Below are 23,601 nucleotides of genomic sequence, written 5' to 3' on the forward strand. Positions count from 1 at the left end.
CTAAACATGCTAAATTTTTTATCAAGAATTTCAGCAATAATTTACAGATGATGAACTCTTCCCAAATGGAAATCAGTCTCAGAAACCTCTGCCAATTGTGTGGCAGCTGTTAACCCGGGTGCCAGGTCAGCTGACCTATCATGCTAAAATCTAGGCAGATGGGATGGAGGGTACTAGAGCAGTTGTTGAGTCAAGCATTTTATGCATTTGAATGCTTGACACATTCACTGCATGATTGCTCATTTTTATATCGAAGGTTAACATTTTCTTTAGTAAAAGGGAAAAGACTGCAGGTTTGGTGGCAAATTTGAAACAAAACTTGCAGGACTCAGAACCCTGAAAGACCTGGCATGGCAGGCATGTTCCTGTATCCTCACCCATGAAGAGGCATCCTCAGCTGTGGGTGAACTCTCTCTGACACCTGGACTTCCTAGGAGCAGCATCAGAAAGGAAGAGTTCCTTTGTGCTCAAGGAGACCTATGCAGATTTGGGAGCAGGAAAGTTAGTGACTTGACCTGCCTGGCTCCACGGGAGGCTGAGGTTGAGTCACACTTGCCACAGTGTGTGTTTATTTTCTTTTTTTATGGTTCTGAGGATTGATCCCAGGACCTCAGGCATACTAGACAATGTTCCACCACTGAGCTGTTCCCCAGCCCCGAGTTGCCACAGTGGAACTTGGTCTCATGGCTGCTGAAATCCCACTGCAGACCTGATCAGTCAGAAACTATATCCCAGATAAAATTATGGTTCCAAATAGTGCCACTGCAGTGCTTCTAACAAGCAGAGCTCCGACAGGTGCTGACTGACAATAGCCAGCAGTCAGCATAGCTGCTACAGCATCATGGGAGCCCCTGATGTGGGACAAGCAGCCCAGAAGGCAGAAACTTTCTCTAGCAACTCTCCACTCTATATTCAAGAATGAACCTGGAATTTTTCAATTTCTCTGTGGAAAATTGATCACTTTTCTCCTGTAGGATTTTCTGTATTTAAAAAAATTGTATTGTTGATATTTCTCCCAGATTCAAGAGTGTAGAATCTGGGATGTGAATCTGTAGATACAGGATGTGAATGACGGAGTTTTTGTTATGAGTATGACTACATTTATTTCTGAATATAGCAATTCAAGATAAATTGCCAAAGACTTGAATTGACCCAAACTCAGAACCAAAATAGGAGTAAACGGCACTGTTTGTTTCATGTTCTTTGAACTGTAGTCATCAGCTTGGCATGATGCCACATGTTAATTGTACCCTGGTCATCAGAGCACCAAGAACAGATTTCAGATCTCAAGTCCATCATTAACTTTGCTCCAGGGCTCTGGAAGGTTTCTCAGCCTCTCACAGCCTTCCTCATCTATGAGATGAGTTCATAGTTTTCTGGGAGAATAAAATGCAGAGTTTATAAGAAGCCCAGTATAAATGCTTGATAAAGGGCTCTTTTAGATATTTTTTAATTAGCAGTTTAAACTATGGACAAAACAAAATATATATTACATAACTGATTTGTACAGTCCAGAATTGAAGCTGTCTGTCCAGTTCTTCAGAGCAACCCTCACCAGGCCATTCATCCCAATCCAGGTGCCTGAGCCAGAACCCTAAGGAGTTCAGGGAACCAGAAAGGTGATGTGCTTGGTATGAAGATTCTCCCATTTCCACTCAAATTATCCCTGCTTGTGGCTCTTATCTTTCATCCCTTTTCCCTATATCTGCCATTTTCACACATTGGTATGTTATCTGTAAACAACCCTGACTATCCTCAAAAGACAAATTCAAGCCCAGTGTGGCAGTACAGTTCTGTAATCCCAGCTGCTCTCGAGGCAGAGGAAGATCACACATTCAAGGCCAGCCTGGGCAAAGGTAATGAAACCTATCTCAAAAATAGAAGGGTTGTGGACTTTCCTCAAGTGATAGAGCATTTGCCTAACATTTGTCAGGCCCTGGGTTCATCCCAAGTACTGCCAAAAAAAAAAAGAGAGAGAGAGACAGACAGAGACAGAGAGAGGAGGAGGAGGAGAGGGAAGAAGAGAGGGAGGAAAAGGAGGGAGAAGGGAAGGAGGGAGGAAAAGGAGGGAGAAAGGACGGAGGGAGGAAGAAAGGACAGAGCAAGGAAATCCATAAATAAATATGCTCAGTGCTTTTGGACCCTTTATTTTTAATTTTCCTGTGAGGAGTCTTATTGGAATTTTTCCTTAGAACGTAGTAGAGTTTCCCCACCTCAGCAGAATGGTTTGTGTGAAGAAAGCATGACATATTTCTAACGACAAAGTAGCCTCAGTTCCACTGTGACTTGCTACCACCAATCTTATCTGAGGTTCTTTGTATGATTTTGTTCTCCTTACCCATGCCTGTCATTTATATTATGTTTGTATTTAAAAGGCTAAACTTAGCCCTAAGTTTATTATACAGATGTGATAAATATGAAAGTCTATTTTATAAGGCAAACATGCATATTTTCACAAACACATGCATATTTTCTTCAGGAAGCCACCTGATCTCACTTTTATTCAGTTCATTATCATCTTTGGAGCTCTTTCTCTGTTTGAATCAAGGGAAAAGACAATGTTTCCATGGTTCCTAATTGTATATTTTGCACAAGGCACTAAGCTTTTAGAGCAGTGCACTTGTGTGGTTAAGCCTTAAAACAAGGTAAGCATCGCAAATTCTACACTTCTCACCACATGGCAAGCTGCATTTTGGATGATAACATAATGATGCTAAATTTCTTATCTCCCTGATAGTAGGTCGGTGCATTCAGACTTTTTCTCAGCATTTACTTTTGAGAGTCACAGCAAGACAGTGAGTTTGTGTGAAAATATCTTGCCTGCAGGAAGGTGACACCCACGTTGTCCCTAGGAAGTAGCTATAACTCTATGGAAATTTTTTAAAAGCTGATTTCATGTGTATCGTGAAAGTGTTTGCAACAGAAACACCAAGATAGGAATAAGGTAATCACATTATCCTTGAAGGTACCAGAATCCCATTTCCCCTCCTTTTAAGTGGAAGAATTTTGCTCATTTTGGTTTATTTTTTTTTTCATGCTATGTTCTTTTCTCCACTCCTTCTAATGGGTCTGGTTGGTTTTCCAGGAAAATTAACAATTCAGGAAGTGGAGTACAGATTGAAGGGAGTGGGCTCGATGATGAAGTGATTGGGGCTCCATGTTTGCACATAAGAGCATTTGTGGTTTCATCTGTACCATGGCAGAGGCATGGCTTCCTAGAACTGCCAGGCAGCCTCTACCATCCATCAGTGTTGGGTCAGAGATCCAGACACTGTTCTGGGCCCACAGGCTTGCCAAGTGGACTTGGGCAGTTTGAAATGGAAGCCAAGTGTGTAGGTCTGCACTTCCTGCTCCCAACCAGACCTGGGAGGAGGGAGGCCTGACAGACAGGGTGAGAAGCTGCCTCCACCTCCTTCTCCAGGATTTAGGTGCAACCCAGAGCTAGACACACAGACCCACAGGCACTGGAGGTGAAGGTTTCCTCTCCTTGCTGGGTACAGCATCAGGAGCCAGAAACCGATGTCTGTCTTGTGTGAATCTCTGTTCAGGGGAACAAATAAATGAGTTGAGTTTGATTTCCTGCTGAAGTTCTTGCAGGTATCACAAAATTTTCTCAATTTTCAAACTCTAAGCTAGCATCTCAGTTCAGTGGTGTCCCAAGGAGGGAAGGCAGGGAGGCCTCATTTCCTAAAAGTCCTCCCACACACAGGGTCCATGGGACAGGGTGGTAAGAATTCCCCCACAGCTTGGAGTGATCTTTTGACCATATCAAGATTTAAAGTTGCCATCATTTTAACTTAAAGCAGAGTTCCTCAGACATCCATGTCCTTGTGGCAACAATTCAATGAGCACTATAAATTTGCTTATTTCTGCATGACTGATGCCCTGGGATGCTCACCTTGCTCTCAAGTCCACTTCACAGTATGTTTTGGGCCTGGCATGCCCCTGCCCCACCTCTGCTCCAGGTCGTCCTGTTAGGAACCTGTCACCTTCCCTCTGTCCTTACTTGTGAGCAAAGCTGGTAAATTAATAAACTATGGCAAACATCTTGGCAAAAGTGATTTATTACTCTTCAGAACCTATAGACTTTGCACTCCCACCATTCTTGCTGCCTATCCCTTGTTCCCTTGTTTTTACATGCTCACAGCTGTCATGTAGTCCTCTGTGTATCTTCTTACCCCTCAGAGTACAAGATCAATGTCTAACAGATCATTCACATCTAACAAATACAATATGCTTAATACGTGTTCATTAAACTTTGCAAAAAAGAATGAAGAAAATGGTTTGATCCTTGTTGAAGGAAAAACAAAACTGGTGCCCATGAAAGTTGTGTGAACTGCGTATCTGTTTGCTCTCTGTCACCCATTATGAAATTACTGTTTCTTGCAAATCCTGTCTAAAGGAGCTCTTCATCAGATCTAGGAACCACAGGCTACACTTCCCTTGATTGCAGACAGCATGTGCACTAACTGCATCAGATCCCAATGGAGTTCATAATGCAAGTCCACATCTGGATGGAGCTTCTGCAGCATGGGTAAGTGGGGCTTTAGAAACTTCAAGATAAGTCTATTCTTGGGGTCAAAGATCTAGGTCATTCTTCCCAAAACACAGATATGTGACCTGAGGAAGGGAAGGGAATTTGGGCAGTCTCTAAGGTGGAATGCATCACAAAAAGCATCTGTGTCTTTTCCTCTTGTGTGACTGACTCTGATATGCCATATCCAATGCTCCTTGTCAGGTTCTGTGCCATTGGCAGCACCTCACAAAGGCAGAAGATGTCTCCCAGGCTCTTTGGTCTGCTGCCTTGGGCTGGCACCACCCTGGCCTCTGGATGAAGGGAGATAGAAATAGAAGAGTGAACTTCCTACCAGGAAAGCCTGGAGAACATTCTTCCCAGGATTCTAGGAAGTCTGCTGAGGAGGTCATTGAATGGTTTGGGGTCTCTGACCTCTGAGACCTGGGGCTGACAGCAAGAGATGGAGCTGTGCACATGGGTGTCCTGGCATCTGTTGGAATGGCAGGATTCCAGAATGGCAGAGATCAGATATCCATGCCAAACTCTTTGGAGGGGGCACTCAACATTGTCATAAACAGCAAGAAGGAAGGCATGGAGATGTGTGTGCCTTGACCACAGAAACCATGGCAATGGTGGGTTACTCTGATGTCAATGGAGGGGCAGAATAGAAAACCAGGGTGTCATCTGAGTTGAATAACAAAAAGCCAAATTGCAGAGACATCTATGCTATGAGATCAAAGGTAACTTTGCATTATAGAAAATAGCACATTAACCAGGTGTGGTAACTCGTGTCTGTAATCCCAGCTACTCAGAAGGTGTAGATTAGGAGGATTGCCATTCGAGGCTGAGGGGCAGAGAATAAAGTTAGAAGAGCCCATATCAACAAATAAGCCAGGCATGGTGGCATACACCTGTGGTCCCATCTACACAGCAGACATAGGTAGGAGGATCACAGTCTTAGTCTAACCCTGGACAAAGATGAGGGCCCCCCATCTGAGAAATAACTAAAGCAATAAAAGGCTAGGGGTGTGGTGTGGAGAAGTTTCAAAGAAAAAATGTTCAGGACGGATAAAATGAGAAAGAGCAGAGTGACAAACCGCTGAATGCTGCTGAGAGTCTTATGGCCAAGGACAGAGACGAGACCTACGAATATGGCAAAGTAGAAGTCAGTGGTGACCTTGACAAGCGCCTTTCCATGGAGCAGCTGAGGTTGAGTCTGGGGTTCCACCCTTGGCACAACAGGGCATGAAAAAAACCTGAGGTTTCAAATCTGCAGACTTCCCACATTACAAAGAGACCTCTTAGCACGAGTTAAAAACCATTCTCTCACATTTGACAATTCAAAATATTTACAGAGAATGGTCAGATGTCTTAGGAGACCAGGCGGTAAATTTAGGTCCTGCTTCCTATGAGAAGAGGCTCCAGGTGATCAGAAACCAGCAGGTTGAGGACATCTTGAATCTCCATTTTGAGGGTGAAATGTAGAAAGGTGGTAAAGAAGAAACAAACAACCAGGTATAGATCTGAAGGGGAATAAAAAGGGGAGCAAGCAGCAAATCAATGAGTTCCAGAAATAGAAGGAAGAGATGGATCTAATGAGAGAAAGGTTAAGGTGGACACATAAGAATGAACCCTTTGAACCATGGAACAATTCAGTTCACTTTTATTTTTACTATTTAATTTTGAAAAGAGTAGAAGTTACAAAAATATGCTAGTATTAAATACTTACATTTGTGTAGACAAAACAAATGAACACAGGTCATACACTACACACTGGTTCTTCCTCATAGAAATATAGACACAGTGATGCATTACACCTATTATACAATTTTTCTCTGTGTACCACCCACACAAATTGCAGCAATTGTGGCTGAGATGGCATAGGAAGAAGAAATACAAACAAATATCCCATTAGCTTTGGTTTTCTAACCATGAAGACATGGAGAGAAACTGCATGTAGTCTATGAAGTTAAAGTTTGTTGCTTGGAAAGGTCTCTCCATAGTCTTACAAGACTGTGAAGGGACAGCAACACAAATCACCCAGTCTTAACTTGCAACCAGTCAAACACACTTAAAGATGACTCAGGGGCCAGGATGTAACTCAGTGGTAGAGCGCTTGCCTAGCATGCACAAGGCCCTGGGTTTGATCCCAGCACTAAAAAAGAAAAGACCAAAAAAAAAAAAAAGGAAGATGAGTCAGGCACACACAGATTTTGTCCATGCTAGTTAAGCAATAATGGAACTGATGATGCTAAAGGCTAACACATTCTTCAGCTAATAAAACCTGAAGGTAATAAGACCTGAAGTGCTCCCACTGAGTAAAAACAAACTGTCCAGGCTTCATCTAACTGCATGCCCACGAAGAGACCCACCGGCCTGGCTTCCACAGACCTGATGACTATCCCAGGACAGCCACCACCTTTCCAGGACAGCACCTGTTCCATGTTCAGTAACTCAAACTGGCCTGACACATGGGCTTCATCCAAAGAAAGGAATGTGGTGTTGCTTATTGTGTGTGAAGGTATCATTGAAGCTGAGATCACAAGAGTGTCTTACACAAAGGTTTAATCATCTCACAGATTGGGAAGAACACTTTCCCCTCATATTTGCCAACCATAACTTGCATTGGAAAGTTGATGTCTACAGTGGTAAGCTAAAGTCAGAAAATTAATCATTTTTGACTTCATATTTTACTGCCAAGCCCAAGCATCTGTTTAAGTAAAACTCTGTCTTTGGTAAATAAAAACACAATTTGGATTGTCCAAATACTGATTTTTACACCAGATGCAAGGCTCAGCTGACATCTAGGTGCTAATTCCCCTTATCAGAGGAAAAGACCACAAGGAGATTTGAAAACTAAGAATTTAAAATTTTCATTGTCTTCTCTGGCGTAAACACTAGAAGTCTTGGTGGAACATTTGTCTAGCTGCCTATGCCAGGTTTCCTTCAGATTCACTCCCCAAATGATCCTGTTATGCAAAATGTAAATATCCTATGATTTGATCAGGAACTTGATTCATTGTTTGAGAAAAAATGTGGCATGAATAGATATTGAATCTCTTGGAGGAAATGAGATCTTGCCCCAAGTTCCCACAGGCAGAGCAGATCAATGCTTGGAGACCTCATCTGTGTGGGCCACTCTCTCCTGTCATAGGGCATAGAGCAGCCAAGGACTTGGGATCCAGCAGCCAGAGTCTCAGAATCTGTGGGTTGGCTGTCCAAAAGTTTTCCATTTCTATTCTCTAAGAAGTCAACTGAAATAAGGTTATGCACAACTTTCTAATTTATCTCTGGCAGCCAGAAAGTCCAAGATTCCTGGAACTTGCTGAACAGAATGGTCTGAGGACACCTAAATCTCTGCCTGTCCATGCACTACTTAGGTTGGTTCAAAATTGACCTTGGGAAGACAGAGCAGCATTCCACTGGTTTTAGCATTGTTTTCAGCACATGTAAAGGAACACATAACAAACGTCAGGACAATGCAAACCAAAATAAACCCTCATCTGAACCAGCAGGACTCAGCTGTCTGACTTCATTTTGTAAAAGATGATCCTGTTTTGAATGAAGTTTTGCTGAGATGGCTGCACTACCATCCCAGATCTGGGTAGGAAATGATGTGGAATTCCTATTTTCCAGTGAGTAAGTCCCCATCTGCACTCTGGTGGTAAGTGTGTCCTCCTTCATGGGGTCATCATGAAGATTAGGACAGATGTGCATGCTGCTCCAGGGCAGCTCTTGAGCAAACTGACTGCATCTTAATGTGAAGGCAGACACATACCTGAGGTGACCTGTCACTAAGCTGAAAAGTGATCACAAGCTACTTTCATTGACTACAACTCCTTTGGTGTTTAATCTAAGCAAAACAAGAACTGTGAGTAGAACTTTTAGAGACATGAGCTGAGTATAAAATAACTAGGTATTTTTAAGGAGTTATTTTTCCTAACTATTCTTTCTACTTGTTCTTGAATTATTGTTGATTATGTTTCATATTTATTTTATTGAATCATATACATATTTATAAGGAACAAGGGATTGCTGTGGTATATATATATGCTGAAATGATTAGAGCCTTTGCTTCATATGCTCATCATTTTTGTAGTAAGAATATTTGAAATTTACTCCTAGCAATTTTTAAAATACAACACATTATTACCATATCTTGTGCTGTGTGACAGATTTCTGAAACTTGATTCTCCTAACTGAAACTTTGTGTCCTTTGACCAACTTTTCCCAACCTCTACTCTGAGCCCCAGAAATCAGCATCACACCCTCTGCTGCTGTGTTTGACTCTCAGATTCCACACATAAGTGAGATCATCCAGAATTTGTTTTTCTATGTCTGCTTTATTTCACTCTATAATGACCTCCAGGTTTATTCATGTTGCCACAAATGATAAGATGCTTTTAAAAGACTGAATAGTATTCCATTGTGTGATGTAGGACGTTTTTCTTATCCATTTGTCCTTTGATGCCTTAGCTATTGTGAATAATGGTGCAGTGAACCAGGAGTGCAGGTGTCTCTTTTGGCATATTGATTTCAATCCCTTTGGACATATGCACAGTGGTGGGATTGTTGGGTCATATGGCAGCTCTATTTTTACTTATTTGAGGAATCTCCATTCACTTTTTCATAATGCCTCTACTGCATTCCCACCTACAGGGTATGAGACTTACCGTTTCTCCACAGCTTTGCAAATACTTGCCATCTCTCATCTTTTTTATGATAGCCATTATGTAAACTCATGTCTCATTGTGGTTTTAATTTGCACTTCTCTAATAACTAGTGATGTTTGATATGTTTATGTACCTACTGGCCATTTGTATGTATTCTTTTGAGAATGTTCAGGTCCTTTGCCCATGTTAAATAACTTTTTGCTATATATTTTGAAATACCTGTATGTTCATAGCAGGTTCCAATGGTACTACAGCAAGGTCCTGTGTGCCACAGGACAACAGCAAAGCCAGAAAGTAGAGCTGGCACAGTGTGTGTACACACTGCTGAGTTTGCCTTATTCAGCATGACCTGAAGAGATTACTTCCACCTGTTTGACTATAAAAGTAGGTAAAACCCTAGGATCCAGAATATCTCTCCACATGGTTCTTTGTAACCTCACATGAATCCTTTTAAAATCTGAGCTGGCCCAAGACCAAACACACTGTCACCACCGAGAACCTTCTGCACCTTTATCATGACTGTGGAGAAGCCTGCCACTTCTGCCCCCCGGATTACAAGATGAACTTTAGACTGTTTGAAACTGTAATGTGATTTACAATGTAAAAATGGAAACTAGTTAAGTGTTCAACAGCAGAGGTTTGCTAAACAATGTTTGCAAATTGACTAGACTCTTATACAGCCCTTGGAGATGACAGTGTAGGAAGTCTTTATTGGCACAAAATGTTGTTCACAGTGTGTCACTACATGAAAAAGCTTATCTAGCCATACATTTGGTGCCTATGCACAAAAACAACCTGAAAACTGTATACCAAACTTTTTTTAGAAACATTTTAGCAGTTTTTCATGTAATAACATATACTTTCTTTTGTAATCACCTATAGTGTCATATAATTTGTGTGCAATATAGTTCACTCATTTTAAGTACTTAACTGAGTTTTGAGACCTGTGTGCAGCAGCCTTGTGGCCACAGGCATGATGAAGACAGCATTCCCATCACTGCTCCCTCCAGCCCCAGCAGCAGCCTGTCTGCTTTCTATGGCTGCATCCTTGGCTTCTCCAGAGTGCCACATAAATGGGATCGGACACTGTGTAATCCTGTGTTAGTCTCTTCTTCATGTAACACAATGCTATGCTCTGTCAAGTATTCCATTCTTTTTTCTGCTGCATCATTCACACCACAGAGTAATTTGAATATATACCATTAGTTCGTTCATTAACCAAGTGGAAGACATTTAACTATTTCTAGGTTTGACTATTATGTAAGTCTACATACATGTGAGCAAGGCCTCCTGTATGGGCCTTGTGTGCCTGGAGTCGAGTTATTGTGTTGCATAGTAACTGTATCAAACGTTTCGGGAAGCTGCTTTGTTACTCTCCACTCTGCATTCCTGCCAGCAGTGGGTGAATGCCAATTCCCACATCCTCGTCTCTTGGCTTTCAGGTTTTCAATTTTACCCATTCTAGCTAAATGGTGGCTCATTGTGCTTTTTATTTACTCTTCCTAGTGACTAAGCATGTTGAACATTTGCTCAAGTGCTTTATTCTTTATTGCCTATGTTATTGCTTTTCTGGGTGATGTATCTGTCCAAATCTTTTATCCATCTTTTTAAAAATTAGGTTGTATGTCTCCTTGGATTTTGAGTGATCTTTATTGAGTGTGAGGTGTGGTTTTCTCCTAGTCTAAAGCATTTGTTAGGCTTTTTAAAGAAATACCAATTTCAACAATTATTTCTGTTATTCATGTTTTTTAGTTTCATATCTAGCTTACCTTTGCCAAACCCAAGCCCAAAAAGGTCCATGACTTCTTTCAGAAATTTTATAGTTTGAATTTTTACATTTAGGTCTATAATGCATTGTCGCTTAATTTTTTTGGGTGTGATGTAAAGTTAAGAGACATTCTTTTTATTCGGATAGATATCCAATTTGTCCTAGCAACATAAATAGAATGAACTATCTTTTCTCCATTAAATTACCTTAGCTCCTTTGTCAAAAACAAATTGTGTGGGTTTGTTCTGGTCTCTAGTTCTGTTTGCCTACACATCTATCTTCATAGTAATATCTCGTTGTCTTCATTAGTGCAGCTTTACGATACTTGCTAAAATTATGTGCTGTAAGTCCTCCAAGGTGTACCTTGTCCAAATTCTTTTGGCTGTTTTACATCTTTTGAATTAGCATGCAGTTTTATAATCAGTTTATAAATTTGTACCAAAAAACTCTGCTGGAATCTGACTGAGGTTCTTTTGTATCTGTAGATCACTTTGAGAACAGTGGCTTAACATGACGTCTCTCTTCACTTGTTTGGGTCAGTAAATTATTTCAGTAATATCTGCTGTTTTCAGTGTACAGATATTGTAAAGCTTTGTTAAATCTGTCCTTGATACTATTTTCTGTTTCCTGATGTTATTATAAATAGCATCATTATAATGATTCTAATTTCCAAATGCTATTGCTAGCGTATAGAAATATAATTGCTTTTGCATATTGACCTTGTATTCTGAGACATTGCTAAACTTACTTTTTTTAAGTCCGATAACTTCTGTAACAGGTTCTGTGAGACATACAGACAATTATGTTGTCTGTGAGAAACAGGGTTCTGTGTCTCTCCACCCTCTTTGTGCTTCATTTCTTTTTCTTCCCTTCTTGCCCTGGACAGCACTCTAGTACAAAGTTGAGTAAAAGAGTGAGCACAAACACCCTGTCAATTCCTGTTCTTGGGGGGAAAGCAACCACTCTGCCACTGTTCAAAGAAAGTTAGCTGTAGATATTATGAAATTTTCTTCTACTTCTAGTCAGCTACATTGCAATGATGACAATGGTGTTTTCTGCATCTCTTGGTTTGATTGTATATTTTTGTCTTTTTATTTCTAGTCTCCTAATATCATGAAGTACATTATTTTTGAATGTTGTAAAAACAACATGGGAAAAATCCCACAAAAGTGAAGAAGTATCCTTTTTACACCCTGCTGTATTCAGTTTGCTAATTTTGTTAAGGCCCTTTCTATGTTCATGAGGGATACAAGTTCTTGCAACTTTCTTCTCTTATAATGATTTTATCTAGTTTTGCTATATGGATAATTATAAGCCCATGAACTAGAGATGAAGTATTTCTTTCTCTTTCCTTTTTGGGAAGGGTTTGTTTAGAAGTGAGTTTTTAAATGTTTGGTAGACAGGGATGGGTTTCTTCCTTAAATGTTTTAATATGAATTAAATTTTCTCTAGCAGTTAATGTGATATTTGTTCTTCAATGTACTTCAGTAATTTGTGTCTTTCAAGGAATTTGCTCATTTGAACTGTCTCTGTTCTGCTGGATCAGACACATTTGTGGGAAAATAAGGGAACTCTGGACTCTGACAAGATGGGCTCATATCTTCTACCTATGGCTCTATCCTCCACTTGTCTCACCTACCACACTTTAAAAAGCATAGAGTATAGCAATAAAGACTATGTGGCCAACATCTCATGGCCCCATAATTTAAGTGGGAAGAAGAAGGTGAACATCTATGTCAGTGTGCACTATGTCCATCGCGTTTGCACGTCAGCAGTGTGTGGTTCCATCCCCACCAAAAAGAGAAGGTGGAAAAGCTGAAAAACTAAGCCATAACCATTTCTATGACACCTGATCACAAGCTTTATGTGATCAAGAGAGAATAGCAATGTCAAGAGCAGTGCCTGGTCCATGACTTTAAAATTCATTTGAAATGTTTCATATACAAAAATCACAATAAATAAGTTTTCCACGATGTAAGTTAAGAAATTAAATATTACCAACATTTAAGGCTCTCAACATAAACTATTTTAATCATTACTCTTTTCTTTCCCCACTAGAGGTAACATTTCATCCTTGATTTTATATGAATAATCTCCATCTACTTTGTGCTTTCACCCAGCCTGTGATACACTTACAACAAATAGTAAAAACACTGTTCCAGAATATGCTTGTGAAACTCCTCCAGATTATTTTGTCTGTAATTCCAGTTACATTGCTTCTGTACCCCAATAAAACATTATTTCTGTTTGGTAAGGTGAGGATTTGTTCAGATTTGCTTTGATTGTGAGTTGCTCTTTTCATACCATTTTCAGTAGTCATTTGGCTGGCTGATAGTACCAGCTGGTTGTTGCTGTAAATACATCAAAATCTCCGCCTTCACAAAATCTCTCTAAGGAAGGGTGAGGATGTGAGGGCAATGTGGCTGCAACATGTGTCACCCCATTGATAGCCAGCTGATCTCCCTCACCACTCCATGTGCATCCTCCCAAAACTACATGCTTGGTTGAAGAGGGTGACCACCTTTAATAGAAGAGGACCATTTTTCAACCAAGGATATGCTAGTACTGTGCTCCCCTACTAGAACCTCCAAACATGCTCTTGAGGAAGGATACAATGTCACCCTCAATCCATAGCAGAGGGCATTAAAATGCAAAAGACAAGTCCCTGGCCCATGTTTTCCCCTAATTAGAGCTAGAACTGGAACAAGTGTATTTTTTATTCTGAAGACATAAATTATTTTGCTAGTGTATATTAATTATACAAAATAGTGAGTTTCAACATTTTATATGGGTATATATGGTACTTTAGTCATATTTGGTTCTATAACTTATTCCTCCCCTTCCTGCTCCTGCTGGACCCTTTCTATTTCCTAATAGTTTCCCTTCTACTCTGATATCTGCTTTGTTGTTGTTGCTGCTGCTGCTGTTGTTAAAATTCCAATACGAGAGAAAATGTGTCTGTCTGTGACTGGCTTGTTTTGCTTAACATGATGATCTCCAGTTCCATCCATTTTCCTGTAAACAACATGATTTCATTCTTCTTAGTAGCTGAAAAATACTCTATTGTATATATGTGCCACATTTTCTTTATCCTCTCACCTGTTGATGGGTACCTAGGCTGATTCTATGAGCTGGTTATTGTGAATAGTGTCACTGTAACCATGGGTGTGCAGATATCGCTATTGTGTGCTGGCTGTGATTCTCCTGGGTTTGTACCCAAGAGCAGTACAGAAGACTCATATGGTATTTCCGATTTTAGTTTTTTGAGGAGCCTCCATATAGATTTCTATAGTGTCTACACTAATTCATATTCCCACCAATGATGTATAAGAGTCCATTTTTCTCCTGCATCTTAACCAGCATTTTTGGTTTTTGTTTTCTTGATGATAGCCATTCTTACTGGAATGATATGGAATCTCATCCTGTACAAAAATCATTGTAATACATGAAATTTTGAAGCTATGAAAAAAGACATAGGGGAAACACTTGAAGGTCTATGCATAGACAATGGCTTTCTGACTAGGACTCCAATAGCCCAGGAAATAATAGCAAGAACTGACACATGGGATTGCAGCAAACTAAAAAGCGTTTGGACAGCAAATAAAATAATTAACAGAGTAAGAGACAGCCTATAGAATGGGAGAAAATCTTTGCCACCTATTCATCTGACAGGGGATTAATATCCAGAATATATAAAGAAATCAAAAAATTAAACACCAAAAGAACTAATAATTGAATCAATAAATGAATGAATAAGCTGAACACTTTTCAAATGAAAAGTATAAATGGTTAACAAAAATACATGAAAAAATGTCCCACGTATTTGTGGAATTTTAATGATATTTTCTTCCTACACAGAAACATGGTACATTTTCTATTTAGAGACTTTTAAATGAATTTTAATAAAATTATATCACTTTTGCTCAGAAAAATTTGAACATAATTTGTTAGATTTCTTCCTACATATGTCATATACTTGTTGAGACTAGCAATCACTGCCGGTCCCTCACACTTTGAACTTTGAATGAACATCTACGATTCTCCTCTTGCCAATCTCAGAGTCAGGCCAGTTGTTCTGGGTCAAGGCAGAAGCAGGGAGGGCAAGCCCTCCTCAAGCCTTTGGTCACTACACATCTGCTGTGTCCCACTGGCCGTGCATGAAGGATCTGCAGCTGCATGACAAAGAGCTGGCACACAGAGGGGCTGATGCCAGTGCTCTGTCCTGTGTGCTCATGCTCTCAGTTCCAACGACAGGGTACTATGGCTGCTAGTGTTAGTTTCCACACCTAGAGAATCACCTTTCCAGTGTTTTACTGCAGAGGGGCAGGAACATGGATACAGACACATTTAAAATATTCCACTTGGTTGAGGAGTACACCTGTGAACCTGCATGTAAACAGAAGATGCCATTGCCAGCCACCCTCCTAAGTCTCCCAGGTCCTTGGGACACTCTGTGAATGTTCGTGAGCAGGAGGTTACTCACCCATTCTCATGCTCACAGTAGTAGTTTCTTCACCAACATGCCTCACCTGGTGTCGGAAAATCCACTCCCTCTAGGCTCCCTTCCATTCTTGAAGACTTGTAGAAACTACATTAAGACAAGAATAGTACATTCAGGGTAAACCTCTAACCTTGCAGCAGCCAGGGTCTCAGCAACAGGGAGGTGTTGGAGCCTTGGAGGTCATACTTCTGCTCAGTAGTGGATTTGTTCTGTTTGACATGGAGAAGAGCAAGCTGCTTCAGAGATGGCTACCTCTGGCACACACACATCAACAGGCCAACATCAGGAAAGTGGTATGAAAAACAGCTGGACATGAGGACAAGCACTACAGGGAGCATTCCAACCTCACTGTCCTTCCTGTCTGTGGCTAGGACACAGGCACCCTGTTGGGGTATATCTCGAGTTCCTGTTGGGAGGCCCTGCAAGCCTCAGGTTAGTCTGAGTGGAACTGTAAGGGCACAGGGGTGAAGGGAAATAAAATGGCAGAAATGTCCCTAAGAACAAATGACAGAAATAACACTTGGATGAAAAGGGCAGATGGCAGAAGTAACCTTGTTTTAGATAAAGAAGGCATATTTAAAAGCAAAACATTTAGGGAGACTGAGAAACCAGCTTTGCACTCAGGTGCTGAGGCACAGTAGTTTCTCTTCCTAGATAAGGAAAATAAGATAAAACATTCCTAAAGGCAGACATCTAAAGGGATGAGATAGAGACCCCTAAAAGGAGAGAAACAGAGCAAACTTTCCCAAGATAAACAAAAAGGGGTCTCACCTGAACAATGAGCAGTAGTCATAAAGTGTAGGTGATAAGCCCCAAAGACAGATGGACACTCTTGGAATGTCCAGTCTGATACGGATGAGAGGGGGGCAATTAGATGTTCAGGCTTGACCAAGAGTCAATTAGGCAGTCAATTTCAGCCACAGTGTTGAAGGTAGAGTAGGGAGGGGTGCCTAAATTAGCTTCTATATAATCTCATGGACTTCAGTTATCCTAAGCTTAGCTCTTTCACTAAGTCCCACCCATTAAGGTGCTTTGCTATCTTTTCAATAAACTTTGTACTTCTTTACTCTTAACTCCTGGTCTGTGGCATGAATTTGTTTTAACTCTTAACTGCTTGTCCGGCACCTTCAATCATTGCACCAGGACACAAATTCAGGGAACAACAATCCAGTCCAGTATTATAACTGGGGGCTCATCTGGGATATTTCATGAAGGGTAAGTTGCCCAGAACCGGGACTCTGTCACTGTCTTGCAATTTTTGTTTCCGTCCCTCCTGGAGCTTAGACAAAGACTTCTACTGAATATCAAAAACCGGTACCTGCCAGCCAGTTACATGTGAATAGTAGGAGCTGCAGGTCAGTCTGAAGATGCTGGGTGAGAGGCATTGCTGGAGTGTGTCAGCTCAATCCCTCCGGCTAAGGTGAGGGAATGTTGGCCTGATTTCACTCCAGTTTCCTTTCTGATCTGACTTACTAAGGAAAGGATCTGAGAATGGCCAGTGGGAAAGGAAAGTCTCCCTTCAAGCTGAAACGGTCCTCTGGCTGGGGCAAATCCCTGATGGAATCTGAAGGCTGAGGGTATAACTTTCTCGTCTGCCCTAAGGCCCCTCCAGTGACCCCCCAGGCCACACAGTCAGATGTCTGCACTTCTTTCACAGTTCTTGTGGCCCCAGAGTGAAGGCTACCCTTGCTCTCAGTGTCCTGTACCACCTCCAGCGGGATCAACCTGAGAAATAGTGGTGGCTTATAATCCCCCATGTGTTGGGCCTGGGAACTCTGTCATTCTCTCAACTCTCTCATTCCCTCTCGCTCACTCCCTCACCCTCTCTTTGGACCCCTCACAACCTTCCTTCTTCTCGCTGGTCTGTCTACAAGTTATTGCAAAGGGAAATTGCCCACCCTTTTTTCTTAGGCTTTTGAAGCATTCCCTGTCCTCTTGTCCTTGGTGCAGGGAAATAGAAAAGGGACTTTATAATCAGCAAAAGTTATGGGGCACTTTTCTTACATATAGGTACTGCAAGGAATTTTTCTGCAGGATTATGGAACCTAATCTGAGGCCTCTCCATGTAGCTTGAAAATTAGTGGATTGAACTCCTAGAGATGGTTATATACCCCAGTGGCACAAGCCCCTGGATGAACCTCAAAGACTTCTGACTCAGTTTCTGGGACATTTAACGCAAGGGGGGGGTCCTTGCCATCTAGGACAGATCCCAGCTGTTATTAAGCATTTTCAGTATTACCTATTAGTGCAAGGGGCTCCTTTATTGGCCCTAATGAGAATGAAAAACCCACCCATTTCCTATAGCTTAAATACCATACTCCAGGAGAAGGAATCTTTCTGCCCAGACCCGCAGTTTGATGTTTTAGGCAGTCGCATTGTGTTAGAACCCTTGGGCACGTGACTGGTAATTCCCACTAGGAACAAACAGAAGCAAGTTTTCTGTCCCTTAAGGTTGAAGTTCTAGCCTTCTGGTTAGGGGAAATACTCAAGAAGGCTCAATGGGAGATATGAAAGAACATAGTGACCCATGGGAAAGGAGTTTGCAGCTAAGGCCAAAGACAGGCAAGAAACTCACACTGAAGGGACTGGGTCTTGGGTCAAACGGGTAGGGGTGGGGCAGTTTGAATAGACCCACACCATCCATTTACTCCACCTACACAGAGTGGTCAGGGGGAGGGAGAAATCCCTCTCCACCCACTGGGAAAGGGTAACACTCACAGGGACGCCTGCCTCAGAAAACCTTATTTCCACAGAACTGGGAGCACACCCCCTTTCTGTGATGCCTTCTTTTGTGCACTCCTCCGGGCTATATTCTTAAGAACTAGAAAGTTGTTTAACAGCAAAGCTTAGGAGAAAAAGTCTTGATTTTCTACTGCATGCACGCCTGGTCCCAATACCAGCTGGGGAATGGAGAGGCTTGGCCCTCAAAGAGAAGAATTAATTATACTACTATTTTACAACTAGATTCATTCTGTAGAAGGGAAGGCAAGTGGTGTGAGGTCCGTACATACAACTGTTTTTTGTGGTGAGAGAAAAACCAGAACGTTGTAGAAAGTGTTATGTAGATACCTTTTCATTAGCTGCCTTACAGATTCTGATTCCTGGGAAAGACTTAAAGGGAAAAAATGAGAAAGCAGAGGCAGAGGCAAGCCCTCCAGCAAGCCCAAAAACCTTAACAGGGACCAAGAACTCTCCAAAAGAAACAACCATGGACCACCTGGTGAGGCCAGTCTCATGGGGCTCTTCAAAGAAATCAGCTCCCCACTAGAAGAGAGGGGCACCCAAGAGGACCAAGATTCCACAGGCTCCCCCCACAACCAGTTTCCTTCAATATACCCTCCACTCCCACAAGAGGCAATTCCTCCTCCTTATCAGCCACTAATCAAAAAGGTAGAACCCCCTCTATTTTGCCACTTCAGGAACATCCCCCAGATAGTGAGGGAAACTGTATCCCAGAATATCATCCTTTCTTCCTCCAAGATATGAATCAGAGCAAAGAAGACCTTGGCAAATTTTCTGATGACCCTGATAAGTATATAGAGTATAGATTGGCCAGGTCTTTTACCTCACCTGGCATTATGTCATGCTAATTTTAGCTCACACCCTCATGAATACTGAACAGGAAGACACATTGGGAGTGGCTATCAATTATGGAAATAGGTTACTTGAGTACCAACTCTCAGAGCCTCCTCAGGAGGACACTAGATCCCAAAGTAAAACACAAACCAGAAGAAGATGCAGCGCAGCTGTCACCAAGTCCTCAGAGGTGATTGAGAAAGAAGGGCGCATCTCAGAGAAGGGAGACACTTTTCCCTACTCCTCTGGTGATCAGGCAGTCCCTAAAACAGACCTTGGATGTTCTTATAACACCAGGGAGGGCTTATGGTGAGCCCGTCAACTGAGTCGTTGAAGGCGTGAAAAGAACCTGTATTAAGCCTCTCAATTAGTCAAGTGGCACTCTAGTTAAACAGAAGGTAGAAAAGACCCCTTCTGCATTTCTTGAAAGATTGAGGGAGGCCTTCATTAAACACACCAACCTTAATCCTGATGCGTATGAGGGACAATTGATTCTAAAAGATAAGTTCATAACCCAATCTGCCCCAGATATACATAAGAAACTTCAGAAGTCCCCCAGAGGCCCTGAGGACACTTTGGATAACCTCTTAAAATTGGCTACTAAGGTGTTCTACTCTAGGGAAGAGGAGGAATTGCAGGATCAGAAGCTTAAACAGACAGGAAAAGCAGAGACACTTGTGGCAGCCCTGAGAGAAAATGGTTTCAAACAAAGGAAAGATCCCATTTACTTCTGGTGTAATAAGCCTAGCCACTTCCTCAAAGAATGCACCGGGTGTCCTCACAGACCCTGCCCAATTTGCCAAGGGGACCACTGGAGGACAGACTGTCCCAAGGGACAAAAGTTCTGAAGGATTGGCTCCTCCATAATGGTCCAGGGGCAGGACTGACAGGGCCCGAGGTCCCTACCTCATGAGGTCCCTCTGTTCCAGTCTGAAATCACCAAAATGGAACTTTGGGTACTTACTGAAGTGCAGTGAAATGTGATTAATTTCCTATTGGACACTGGTGCTGAATGTTCAATCATCTCCTACTCCAGACTGCTGTCCACATGAAAGGCAACAGTCCATGGAGTCTCTGGCCTGTCACTAACTCACTATTTTACCCTGTCCCTTGGTTGTGAGTAGGATGGTGTCCTATTCACACATTCCTTTCTAATAATGCCTGAAGCTCCTACTCCTTTCTATTTTTTTCTTTTTTTACAAAATTATGGTATTTATTAGGGTCACCATTAAGTCCTGTCTTTTTTTTTTTCATTTTTCTTTTATTATTCATATGTGCATACAAGGCTTGGTTCATTTCTCCCCCCCTGCCCCCACCCCCTCCCTTACCACCCACTCCGCCCCCTCCCTCTCCCCCCCTTCAATATCCAGCAGAAACTATTTTGCCCTTATTTCTAATTTTGTTGTAGAGAGAATATAAGCAATAATAGGAAGGAACAAGGGTTTTTGCTGGTTGAGATAAGGATAGCTATACAGGGAGTTGACTCACATTGATTTCCTGTGCGTGGGTGTTACCTTCTAGGTTAATTCTTTTTGATCTAACCTTTTCTCTAGTTCCTGTTCCCCTTTTCCTATTGGCCTCAGTTGCTTTAAGGTATCTACTTTAGTTTCTCTGCATTAAGGGCAACAAATGCTAGCTAGCTTTTTAGGTGTCTTACCTATCCTCACCCCTCCCTTGTGTGCTCTCGCTTTTATCATGTGCTCATAGTCCAATCCCCTTGTTGTGTTTGCCCTTGATCTAATGTCCACATATGAGGGAGGACATACGTCCTACTCTTTTCTTAGATACAGACATCTTAGCTCTAATGAAAACTCATGTCCTGATAGGATACAGCCGTAACCTGTTAATGCCTCTGGTGGAGACTGAGATTGACTCGAATGTCTGGGCAGATGGAGGACAGGTTGGCAGTGCACAGTGAGCTGCCCCAGTACAAATACATCTTAAACCTGGGGCAGTAGATCCTCATCAGAGACAATATCCCCTTCATCAGGGGACAAGGGAAGGCTTATCTAAGATAATAAGGAGGTTAAAGCATCAAAAACTTCTAGTGCCCTGCAGCAGTTCCTGTAATACTCCAATCCTTGGAGTTAAAAAACTAAGCAAGCACTGGACACTCATACAAAACTTGAGGATAGTTAATGAGGCAGGCATTCCCATCCATCCTGCGGTTCCTAACCCTTACACCCTAATATCGCATATCCTGCCAGATACTGCCTGGTTCACAGTACTAGATCTAAAGAATGCTTTCTTTTACATTTCTGTAATTCAGATTCTCAATACCTGTTTGCCTTTGAGAACCCGGAGACTCAGCTGGGACAGTTAACTTGGACTGTACTGTCCCAGGGATTCAGAGACAGTCCCCACTTATTTGGGCAAGATTTAGCAAGGATCTGTGACAATTCAAGGTCCCAAAGAGCACAGTTATTCAGTATGTAGATGACATCTTGCTCTGCTCTCCCTCCAAGCAGTACTGCGAATAGGATACAGTCAAGCTTCTTAATTTTCTAGCCAAAAATACAAGGTTTCTAAAAACAAAGCCCAGCTCTGTTTGGAAAATATTAAATACCTAGGGTTGTCTCTTAGTAAAGGCACCAGCTGCTTGAATATGGACAGATTACAACCCATCCTAGAATACCCCACATCTAAGTCACTCAAATAGTTGAGAGGGCTTTGGGGCATTACTGGATTCTGCCACCTATGGATACCTGACTATGAGGAGCTAGCCAAACTCCTTTACTGGGCAGTAGCAAAGCCCAGAAAGCAAAAAACCCCTATTTTTTTCCTAGGGCCCCACGCTCCAGTCATCCTTTAACCAACTCAAAACTGCCCTAAGGCACCAGCTCTGGGACTCCCCACCAGATAGAAGTTCCATCCGTTTGTCCATGAAAAGGGGGACATGGCACTGGGGATGCTAACACAGCCTCTGGGCCTTGTCCAATAACCTATGGGGTACCTGTGCTGGCAACTAGATGTTGTAGCCAAAGGATGGCTGACCTGATTTAGAGCCCTAGCAGCAACAGCCATTCTCATTCCAGAGGCTACTAAGCTTAGTTTAGGAAGAGAACTTACTGTATTCTCTCCTCCTCACGTGGCAGGTTGTTAACCTCTAAGGCAGCCTGTGGCTGTTGGATAGCTGCCTTCTTAAGTACCAGATTCTCTTACTAGAAGGACCTGTGGTAAAAATCAGAAAGTGTACAGCCCTAAACCCAGCTACTTTCCTCCTGCAAGAAGGATGGAAAATGGAACATAAGTGTGAGGAAATAGTATCTCAAACATACTCAGCCAAAGAGGACATATCAGACAGCCCACTCCCAGGGCAGAGGAGGCTTTGTTCACAGATGGGACTTCTTTCATGAAGGCAGGAATCCAGAGAGCAGGTTACAGTGTAGTGACCAGGGAGAAAGTTAAAGATAGCAAACCTCTACCACTTGGGACAAGTGCCGGGTTGTCAGAACTGAGCGCTCTAACATGGGCCCTGGAGATAAGTAAGGGAAAGGGGGTCAACATCTGTACACAGATTCCAGACATGCTTTTCTTGTCCTGCATGCTCATATAGCTATTTGAAAGAGAGGCAGTTCCTAACTGCCACAGTGTCCCCCATTAAATATCACAAGGAAATACAGCAACTCCTACAGGCAGTGTTCCTTCCAAAAGCCACAGCAGTTATACACTGCCGGAGGCATCAGAAGGGCACAGATGAGGTTTCTGAGGGAAATCAAAAGGCAGATAAGGAGGCCAAAAGACCAGCTCAAAGTAAAACTACAAACTCAGACCTCTAGACCCCCCTTAGTGTGGGAAGGCCCCTGCCATAGTCTGAACCCCAGTATTCTCCCACAGAACTTGCTGAGGCTTTATCAAAGGGATTTACAATGCAGCATTCTGGTTGGTTACAGAACGCTGAACGCCATCTGCTGCTACTGCTGTAGACCAAGGGAAGGTCATTAAGAGCCTACATCAAACCTTCCATTTGAGAGCAGACAAGACCCATCAAATGGCCCAAAGTTTATTTGAGCGAACAAACCTCCTAGACACTCTTAAATAGATAACCCAGAGCTGTGAAATATGCCAGAGAAACAATCCTAACCCCCAGAGGCTGGCCCTTCCTGGGAACCAATACCAGGGAACTTAGCCTGGAGAGGACTGACAGATTGATTTCACCCATATGCCCAAGGCCTGGGGATTACAAACCTCCTGATATGGTTGACACATACAGGATGGATTGGAGCTATTCCACGTAGGACTGAAAAGGCCCAGGGAGTGGTCAAGGCTTTAATTCATGAGATTATACCTAGGTTTGGACTACGACACACCCTCCAGTCAGATAATGGACTTGCCTTCAAGGCTGCAGTAACACAGGGAGTATTTAAGGCACTGGGCATACAATACCATTTACACTGTGCCTGGAGACCACAGTCCTCAGGGAAAGTAGAGAAGGCTAATAATATTCTTAAATGCCATCTGAGAAAGTTAACTCAGGAAGTCCACATGTCATGGTCTTCTCTTCTCCCCACCTCCTTGCTGAGAATAAAGAATACTCCTGGGGATTTAGGACTGAGCCAATTTGAAA

At 42.2% G+C, this 23,601-nt stretch overlaps 1 long non-coding RNA gene across 2 annotated transcripts in view; it reads right to left on the reverse strand.

Annotated features, from left to right (window-relative positions):
* LOC141416919 (uncharacterized) overlaps nt 1-23,601 on the reverse strand; it is a 35,516-nt gene that overhangs the window by 1,357 nt on the left and 10,558 nt on the right. For both annotated transcript variants that reach the window (XR_012441549.1, XR_012441548.1), the window contains exon 3: nt 15,441-15,545. This is a non-coding gene — a long non-coding RNA (uncharacterized lncRNA). The remainder of the gene's footprint in view (nt 1-15,440; nt 15,546-23,601) is intronic.

This window comes from Castor canadensis, chromosome 2 (assembly GCF_047511655.1).
Source record: "Castor canadensis chromosome 2, mCasCan1.hap1v2, whole genome shotgun sequence".
Classification (NCBI taxonomy): domain Eukaryota; kingdom Metazoa; phylum Chordata; class Mammalia; order Rodentia; family Castoridae; genus Castor; species Castor canadensis.